The following is a 9,706-nucleotide window of genomic DNA, read 5'->3' on the forward strand; positions in this document are numbered from 1 at the left end:
GATGACAGACAGGCTGCCAGAATATCGCCTCTCGCTGTTGGGAAAAGTGTTGGTACCAGTAAACTCTGTAAAGGACCTCGGAGTAACTTTTGATAAAAACTTAACATTCAATGAACACATAGTAAAAACCGTCTCTGAATGTATGTCAGCACTTGGACAGATAAATCGGGTGAAGCACATTTTTAAAAGAGAGTTATTAGTGATGATAATTAACGCGTTAGTATTTAGTAAACTATACTATTGCTCTTCAGTTTGGTCAAATACCGCAGAATTTAATATCAAGAAGTGTCAACGTGTTCAGAATTTTGCTGCTCGTATAGTAACTAACACAAGAAAATACGATCACATAACACCAGCTTTGAAGGACTTAAAGTGGACACCTGTCAAAACTAATTTACATTTTAGAGATGCTGTAATGGCATTTAAATGCATGATGGGTTTGGTTCCTGATTACTTACACCAGAAATTTAGCACTAGGGGCAGTGTAAGTGGCCGTAAAACAAGGAATTCTGATAAATTGCATATCCCTTTGTGTAAGACCAAATCTGGACAAAGGTCATTCTCTTATAGAGTTGCCAACATATGGAACAATCTGCCATCTTCTATAAAGTCAAGTGAATGTTTAAGTAGTTTTAAAAGTAAATTAAGGAAATATCTTTTAAATGAATTTTTTGACTAGCTAACATAACATAGTAACTTAAATTTTTATCATAGTATCGTAACTTATTTATTGTAAATTTGTCACTGAAAAGCCCCTGTTGGGGAGTGTCAATAAAGTATTGTATTGTATTGTAATAGCCGCAGGTTGATCTGGAACAATCAACACAGGCTCTTCAAGAATGCTAATCCCACTAATGGGCGCTGGGCTATTGTCCGGTAATGTATTCAAAATTTCATCATTACCCTGATCGTTAACAGTTTTCGCAAGATCATCAGAGGAGCAAACAGGACTATTGTTCTGTGATTTGTTAATCACTGCAGATAAAAGCTTTTCGAGGCACAACAATTTTGATTTGAGAAGCATGTTATCATCGCTAAGTTTGCATATAATTTGATCTTGATTACGAATAGTAGATTCAAGGGTATCTTGCTTTCATGGAAGAGAATCAATTTGAATCAGCACTTCGCTATCAAACCGAGACTCCAAGGCCACAATGTCCACTTTCAAACTCTCTAGTTCTGTCACAAATGATTCATTTAAAACTCACTCCCGTCTGGTCACTATTGCTCCCGACAATATTGTCGGGAAAAGCAAAACTTAAATATCTCAGCGAGTATTTGGGCTAAAGACCCCGAAATAACACCAAACGATAGAGCTTGAAAAGACAATTTAAATGGTATTTTCAAACCCGCATATAGTAATAAACTGCATTTGTATTATAAGTCAAAACATGAATAAAAAAAATAGGTTGCCTTGTTATCTCAAATTTACGGTGGCCCAGAGCGGCCACTGCAAAAAAATGAGGAAACGAGGCGCAGAATTTTTTTATGACGGCCCAGAAGGGTCACGGCAAAACTTTCAGGAAACATCACGGCATATATTTTGGGGGAACACAAAAAAGTTTTTTAGTTAAACGTTCGTCGCAAACTATTTTTTGTCAAACCTATGGAGAAAAAAACATTCAACTGCAACATCTGTGTCAAGGCATTATGGTAAAATGCGGACTCGACTAGATTAGTAAAACACGGACTGGAATCGATAAAATTTCTTTAATTTTATAATTATTAACACAACAAGAGATTTAAAAAGTCGTATCCCAAAGTTTTGGAAAGGAAGCGTAAAGCCTTGAACATTATTCACGATGTAAAGAAACGACGAGCGACGAGCATTGCTTCAAAACGTTCCGGGCGTAAAAATCCAGCAATTAACTTTCAGAATCTACGCAATTTATCATCTTATGTTATGAATTACGAGCATTCAATTCAACACAAATATAATTTGGAAGGTTTCTTCCATAAATAGAGCTAAGAGGTTAGGAAGAAACGACGGTCTGTTGTTTATGTATTGATAGATCTCTTACACGAATATATATTATGCATACCGACTTGCTATCGACATAATATATATTCGTGTAAGAGATCTATCAATACATAAACAACAGACCGTCGTTTCTTCCTAACCTCTTAGCTCTATTTATGGAAGAAACCTTCCAAATTATATTTGTGTTGAATTGAATGCTCGTAATTCATAACATAAGATGATAAATTGCGTAGATTCTGAAAGTTAATTGCTCGATTTTTTACGCCCGGAATGTTTTGAAGCAATAGGGAGGTTAAGCTTCGCGTGAAACGCCAAACGACAAACGGGAAGTTCGCGTTTGCCGTTTGCCGTTTCACGTTGGCGTTCATGCGATTAAGCTTCGCGTTTTTACTCGTTTTGGTGACTTGATACTGGGGACTAGTTCTCATCCACATTATTGGCTTGTGAACTCGGACGGCGATTTGATACTCAAAAATGGCTGCTAAGAGAAGGTCAAGTACACACACTAGACTTGTTTTTTAATTAATTTTACAATTGTTTCATAAATATTGTATTGACATAGCGCTGGAATTCATTTTATCATTGTTTTTTAGACGTGACAGGGCAGAAGTTCTGCAGCTAATGGGACTTATTGAAGATAGTGATGACAGCGATGATGACTTAGAAACTATTTTACTTTCAACATTAATGCCAACAACAGTGAAACGTTGCCGTCTGAACCTCAATGATATTTCTGAAGTTGATTGTGAGACTATGTTCAGGCAAATGTAGATATATTTAATATTGTCAAAGATAAATGTGTCATGGTTTGTTAATTAACTTCTTGTCTTCACCTCTTGATAATGATGGACAACTTTGGTTCTGGTTTTATTGCATTCTCTGTATCAGTTTATTGCATTATCAGTTTAATTATTTTTAAATGGCAATGCATTTTTTAATTTTTCAGGTTTCGGAAAGAAGACATGAAACGTTTATCCGAAGCACTATTGCTTCCAGAATACTACAGGTGCCATCAAAGGACAATGAGCACGTCAATGGAAGCACTGATGATTTTGCTGAGGCGGCTGGCATATCCGAACAGGTGGTGCGACCTTTCAGGCATATTTGGCAGGCCAGAACCGAGATGAGTTTAATATTTAACGAGTTGCAAAATATTACGTTTTTCTTGAGTTAAAATAGTGGCTGCCTGTATGTATGTATAGCCTTGAAATAGCCTTGTCTAGACATGCTTTCAGAATGACAAACTATTTCTGTGCTATGGTCAGCTTTAATAAAAACATTCCAAGTATTTATGTAAAATATGGCATCAACCAAAAAACATCCTGAAGTGATCTCAAATTGTATTTCCTTATGTTTTATTTAGATTGTGAATGACCTCTATAATCGTTTTTCTTTCTTGTTGACACAACTGAACCTGGCTTGGCTGGATCCACAAATCTTTTGTGATGCTATACATGCAAGAGGTGCACCATTAAGAAACTGTTGGGGGTTCATAGATGGAACTGCAAGACCAATCTGCAGGCCCATTTTTAGCCAAAGGATTATGTTTTCTGGACATAAAAGAACACATTGCATAAAATTTCAGGTAGGTGACAATATGCAATATTTACTGTAACACTAGCAATGACAATTCTTTTACTCTACTTTCATAGCACCAGACCATTTTATTTCTCATCTGAAGGCTACTGGGTGCATATAGTTACTAATTTAGTTATTAATTCAATATTTTGACATTTATAATTTAGTCGGTGGTTACCCCAAATGGTTTAATATGTAACCTGTTTGGCCCTATTGAAGGCCGGCGGCACGATGCATTCATGTTAACAGCTAGTGGACTACTGGAACAATTACAGCTACATATGAATAATGAAAATGGTGAGCCGTTTGTACTTTATGGGGACCCAGCATATCCAGTCAGGAGCCATTTACTAGCACCATTTAGAGGAGCACAGCTCTCACCAGCACAGCAGCAGATCGGCCGACACATGAGCTCAGTAAGAACAAGTGTTGAGTGGGGATATGGGAAAATTGTTCAGTACTTTGCTTTCATGGACTTTTCCAAAAACCTAAAAGTTCTACTACAATCAGTTGCAAAGCTTTATTGTGTTGCTGTTCTGTTAACGAATTGCCACACATGTTTATATGGATCACAAACAGGACATTTTTTTGGAGTGGATCCACCACAGTTAGAAGCTTACCTCAGAAATATGTAAAAACAAGAATTTATTTAATGATTTTAAATGAACTGTTACAATAAATATTGTGTGAAATATTTTAAATTATTTACAATTAATAAATTAACTTGCATTTTAACATTTGCTGTAATTTATGTCACTCAATTAACAAATACTTCTTTAAATTTATATATTCAGGAAAGTTAATCTTTGTTCTTAACTTGCAGTGTCAAATACTCCCACTTTTTTTGCTCTAAAGCAACTTTTGAGCTTCCAATTCCAATTTTCTTTCTTCTAAAGCAAGTGACCTTTCTTTAATCTTGATATTGTCAACATGTTTTTCTGAAAGGTATTGAAGCATAGGTGTTTGCCCAATTCTGCGTTGTTTCTTCTTTTTGGGACTTGAAAAAAAAGAAATAGCAATTGGTAGCCTTGTACTTACAAAACTGCCATATGTTTAATAACAAAAGTAAGGGGGGTGGGTTGTATAACATGGGTTTAGATCTTAAAAGTTATTGAAGTGATTTATATACAGCTAATTCTGATTATTTATTAACTAACCTTTAAAGATGTCCTCATCTCTTTCTTCATCACTGCTGTTACTATTAAGTTCCTCATCTTTGTTCTCTTTATCTTTAGAAAACAAAAACATGGCTGAAGATAGCCTCTGTGCAATGATATATCATATTTTTATATATATATATATAATTGTTTGCATCAAGCAATTGTGCATTTCTAATTAGGATGAGGATCACACAAATCAATTAAAGCTGTGTTTACACTACAAGCCTGAGCCTGCATAAGCGGTAGGCCTGGCTTTGATTTTCGTAGTGTAAATGCACTTTGGCCTGGCCTAACCCTTGCCTAGACCAGGAAATCTGGGCCCATCACAACAGGTGGCCTAGATCAGGCCTAGGCTAGTCTTTACAGTAGTGTAAACACTCATGGGCCAGATTTCTATGGTAAAGTTGACGGCACAAAGTATGTTAGTTTACATCGGTGAAACTGTAGAGTTCAATGGTTTTGATATGAAAACTGCTGAAATTCTAGGCCAAATTCAGCCTTTTGAAAACACAAGTGTGAATGCTTTGTAACCAAATAAATCTAGGCCAAAGTCAGGCTCAGGCTTGTAATGTAAAACACAGCTTAACTGTGCCAAATATTATGCATGCATGACCCTCGCATTAAATTGATAGATGCATAACTAACTATAAGTCTCCATTGCAGCTTTTCTCATTTTTAAGCCATTAACATAATCTTCATGCTCTTTGTCTATTTTGTGGGCTTTACTTCTTGATGGTTTAGACATATCATTTAGGTAAGATGTAATATCCTCCAACAATTGAGTTAATTCTGTGTAATCTTCTTCTGTCCCAGATCTTAAAAGTGATCGAGAGATAAAGCAAAAAGGTTACATTTGTTTTGTTTTATTGTTTAAATTGTTTTTTAACTAAATCAAATAAAGTAGTCCATTCCAAAAATCATTCCAATGATTCCATGCAGGCAGATATTTCTTGGAATGTTTTATTGAAATAGCAATGTAATACATATATCCTGTTGTAACCATTTGAATTCTTCAACTAAAATGGCAGTTAGACTCTTAGTATATAGGTCATTGGAATTCTCATAGGTTGAGCAATTATTGGTCAATATGATATCCAAGTTATACTTTTACTATATAAGCCTGAACCTCTTAGCATAAACATATTAGCCAACCAGAGAGGTGCTGAAATCACCTAACGCTCGCCTGCACTGTTTGTCTAGAATATGGCTAAACTCTGTATGAAAGGTATCTGTATGAAGCACAAATTACCGATCTTTTTATCACAAATTACAAGGCTAAAATCCGCGTTGGAAGGTAATATTAAGCACAAACTTCAGATATTAGTTGTGACCTCAGAATTACTGGCCAAAACTGGCCTCGGAATTACATTAGTTTTATTTGTGACCAATATTTCTTCCGTTTCTCGCAATCCGCGCACGTGATATCAACAGGTAAGTTAACGGACCAGGCAAAAGTCCCTGCTTTAAGCCGGGCGCATACACAACGATTTTACGGTGGTTGGCCATTCAGGTTTAGACATATAGGCAGCGCTTGCCCAGACATGTTTTCCTTCTCGCGGCGCTCGCGCCTCGCGCGTGTACGCGAGTCTACTTGGTCTAATATTATGACCAAGTATAGATCGCCACTCGCCAGTCGCCACATTTTGATGAAAACATCCATCTAGACAATCTAGACAGGAATCGGCAGACTAAAATCGTCGTGTGTGCGCCTAGCTTTATGAAATAAACAAGATTGGATTTTTATATCTGCACAAAAAAGGATTATGCATCAAACAACGAAAAGGTATGTACATAAATCTTATAGGTGCTTTAATAATATATTTGCATGTGTATCTACATAAATAATATGCAAATATATGTCACATGCGTTGCCATTTGCCTTTGCATTCCGAGCCTATCGGCTTTCTACTTATAAATACTTATGTGCTAAAGCTTGTAATTGCGAATTATCTGACAATATTCTTTAAACTTTAACGTTGGACTATGTTTTATATATTTTCACTCCCTGAATGATTTCTATATTAAGCGATTGAATTTTGATACGGCATGTCACAACACAATCTCATAATTTATAATTGTACATGTACAATACAAACAAATGGTAGCATACAGGTGAAAATATTTGAAAGTTTCTCATTTGGCTTAGGGTTGTACAAATACTTTCGTTAAATATGATTCAGGCTTCAGCTACAACTTTGAACTAAAAAAAACAGGGCTACACAATAGCCCTGAAAATCGTAATGAGCGTGATAACTCTGGATAACTCTAACATTGACCTTATCATGATGCTAATAAGCTTAACATTTGCCTTATCATTTGATAATTTTGAGCAAAGCTTTCTTTATTATTGTATAAATGTGTACCAAATGGCACTGAATAGTCACAATGCATATCCATGACTTATATTTATGATGATTCCTCTGATGTAAAGCCATAATATTTAAAAAATATAGCATCTTAACATTGACCTTATCATTACGGGGACGGGAACGGGGACGGGGACGGGGACGGGGACGGGGACGGGGACGGGGACGGGAACGGGGACGGGGACGGGGACGGGGACGGGGACGGGGACGGGACGGGGACGGGGACGGGGACGGGGACGGGGACGGGGACGGGGACGGGGACGGGACGGACGGGACGGGGACGCGGGACGCGGGGACGCGGGGACGCGGGACGCGGGGACGCGGGGACGCGGGGACGCGGGGACGCGGGACGCGGGGACGCGGGGACGCGGACGCGGGGACGCGGGGACGCGGGGACGCGGGGACGCGGGGACGCGGGGACGCGGGGACGCGGGACGCGGGGACGCGGACGCGGGGACGCGGGGACGCGGGGACGCGGGACGCGGGGACGCGGGGACGCGGGGACGCGGCGCGACGCGGGGACGCGGGGACGCGGGACGCGGGGACGCGGGACGCGGGGACGCGGGGACGCGGGGACGCGGGGACGCGGGGACGCGGGGACGCGGGGACGCGGGGACGCGGGGACGCGGGGACGCGGGGACGCGGGACGCGGGGACGCGGGGACGCGGGGACGCGGGGACGCGGGACGCGGGGACGCGGGGACGCGGGGACGCGGGGACGCGGGGACGCGGGGACGCGGGGACGCGGGGACGCGGGGACGCGGGGACGCGGGGACGCGGGGACGCGGGGACGCGGGGACGCGGGGACGCGGGACGCGGGGACGCGGGGACGCGGGGACGCGGGACGCGGGGACGCGGGGACGCGGGGACGCGGGGACGCGGGGACGCGGGGACGCGGACGCGGGGACGCGGGGACGCGGGGACGCGGGGACGCGGGGACGCGGGGACGCGGGACGCGGACGCGGGGACGCGGGGACGCGGGACGCGGGGACGCGGGGACGCGGGGACGCGGGGACGCGGGGACGCGGGGACGCGGGGACGCGGGACGCGGGGACGCGGGACGGGGACGGGGACGGGGACGGGGACGGGGACGGGGACGCGGGCGCGGGCGCGGACGCGGACGCGGGCGCGGGCGCGGACGCGGACGCGGACGCGGACGCGGGCGCGGACGCCAAGACTATAGCAATAGCTCTCTTGCACTAAAGTGCAGGCGAGCTAAAAATAATACATAACATACTGATTCCTGCCACAAATTATGTGCAGAAATGATTCTGCCTCAGTTTCCTGAAGGGTATTGCTGTTATAAGATAAGGACACAAAATATGGAATATAGTCTATTTTACATAGGCAATAAAAATAAAAGCTATTGCCTGAGATAAATGTCGGTCATTATAAAAGAATATACCTTTTTAAAGCATTCCTTTCGTCTTCTTTAAATTTCTTTATCAACAAGTCGAGGTGCTCTCTGCAACCTCGTCCCTTCAAGTGAACTTAGCTTTCTGTTGTCGAAAAGATAACGGATAGACTTGATGCGATAATTTACCAATCCTCAGGCCTTACTGGTCTTTCAGCAACAACCTCTTTACACAATGCCAGATCGTGCTCAACTTTCGGCCAACGAAAAGGGGGCATCTTGAAAAACAGTCACAAAATAAAGCATTATATGAAATGAAAAACACATTACAGCACGAAGAATGCAGCTAAACTTGCACTTGCAATACTTTTTAAGACAAAATATGGAAAACTATATAATATTTTTGATTACATTGTACAATTTTTTACACGTTTACGACAAACGCGAAATCACTCACCTTGAGGTTGAAACGGCAAACGGCAGAGGCGGGAAATTCAAGGTCACGTGATCATTCCTGCCGTTTGCCGTAAAAAAATACGCGAAGCTTAATCTCCCTAATGCTCGTCGCTCGTCGTTTCTTTACATCCTGAATAATGTTCAAGGCTTTACGCTTCCTTTCCAAAACTTTGGGATACGACTTTTTAAATCTCTTGTTGTGTTAATAATTATAAAATTAAAGAAATTTTATCGACTCCAGTCCGTGTTTTACTAATCTAGTCGAGTCCGCGTTTTACCATAATGCCTTGACACAGATATTGCAGTTGAATGTTTTTTCTCCATAGGTTTGACAAAAAATAGTTTGCGACGAACGTTTAACTAAAAAACTTTTTTATGTTCCCCTAAAATATATGCCGTGATGTTTCCTGAAAGTTTTGCCCTGACCCCTCTGGGCCGCCATAAAAAAATTCTGCGCCTCGTTTCCTCATTTTTTTGCCGTGGCCGCTGTGGGCCACCGTACAAATTACTCCCCATAGCAACCATATACTTTAGAAATTCAGTATTTTCTCGCTTTTTTTGTTCTCTGTGTTCTTTAAAATTTCTGAATTTTACATACTATCATTCTGTTATAATTCTGAGTATTGTTGGGGTAGGATGTGCAAAAGAAGTGGAGAAAATAGCATTTTATAAGTTCTAAGCGATCATTGTTGCTAAGCGCGTGCTTACCGCATGCTCGGAATGTTGTCATGCGGTTGGAAAATGTGACAAAACTCCCTAATGCATCCCCCTAGGGTAAATTTGACCCCGGAAATCGATTTCTGGCGTAAAAT

The 9,706-nt window shown here is 41.5% G+C and overlaps 1 pseudogene; it reads left to right on the top strand.

Annotated features, from left to right (window-relative positions):
* Positions 1-3,015: 3,015 nt before the first annotated feature.
* Positions 3,016-4,194, top strand: LOC114541309 (annotated as a pseudogene).
* The last annotated feature ends 5,512 nt before the right edge of the window (positions 4,195-9,706 follow it).

This window comes from Dendronephthya gigantea, unplaced genomic scaffold (genome assembly GCF_004324835.1).
Source record: "Dendronephthya gigantea isolate DGI-Jeju-01 unplaced genomic scaffold, DenGig_1.0 000280F, whole genome shotgun sequence".
Lineage (NCBI taxonomy): Eukaryota > Metazoa > Cnidaria > Anthozoa > Malacalcyonacea > Nephtheidae > Dendronephthya > Dendronephthya gigantea.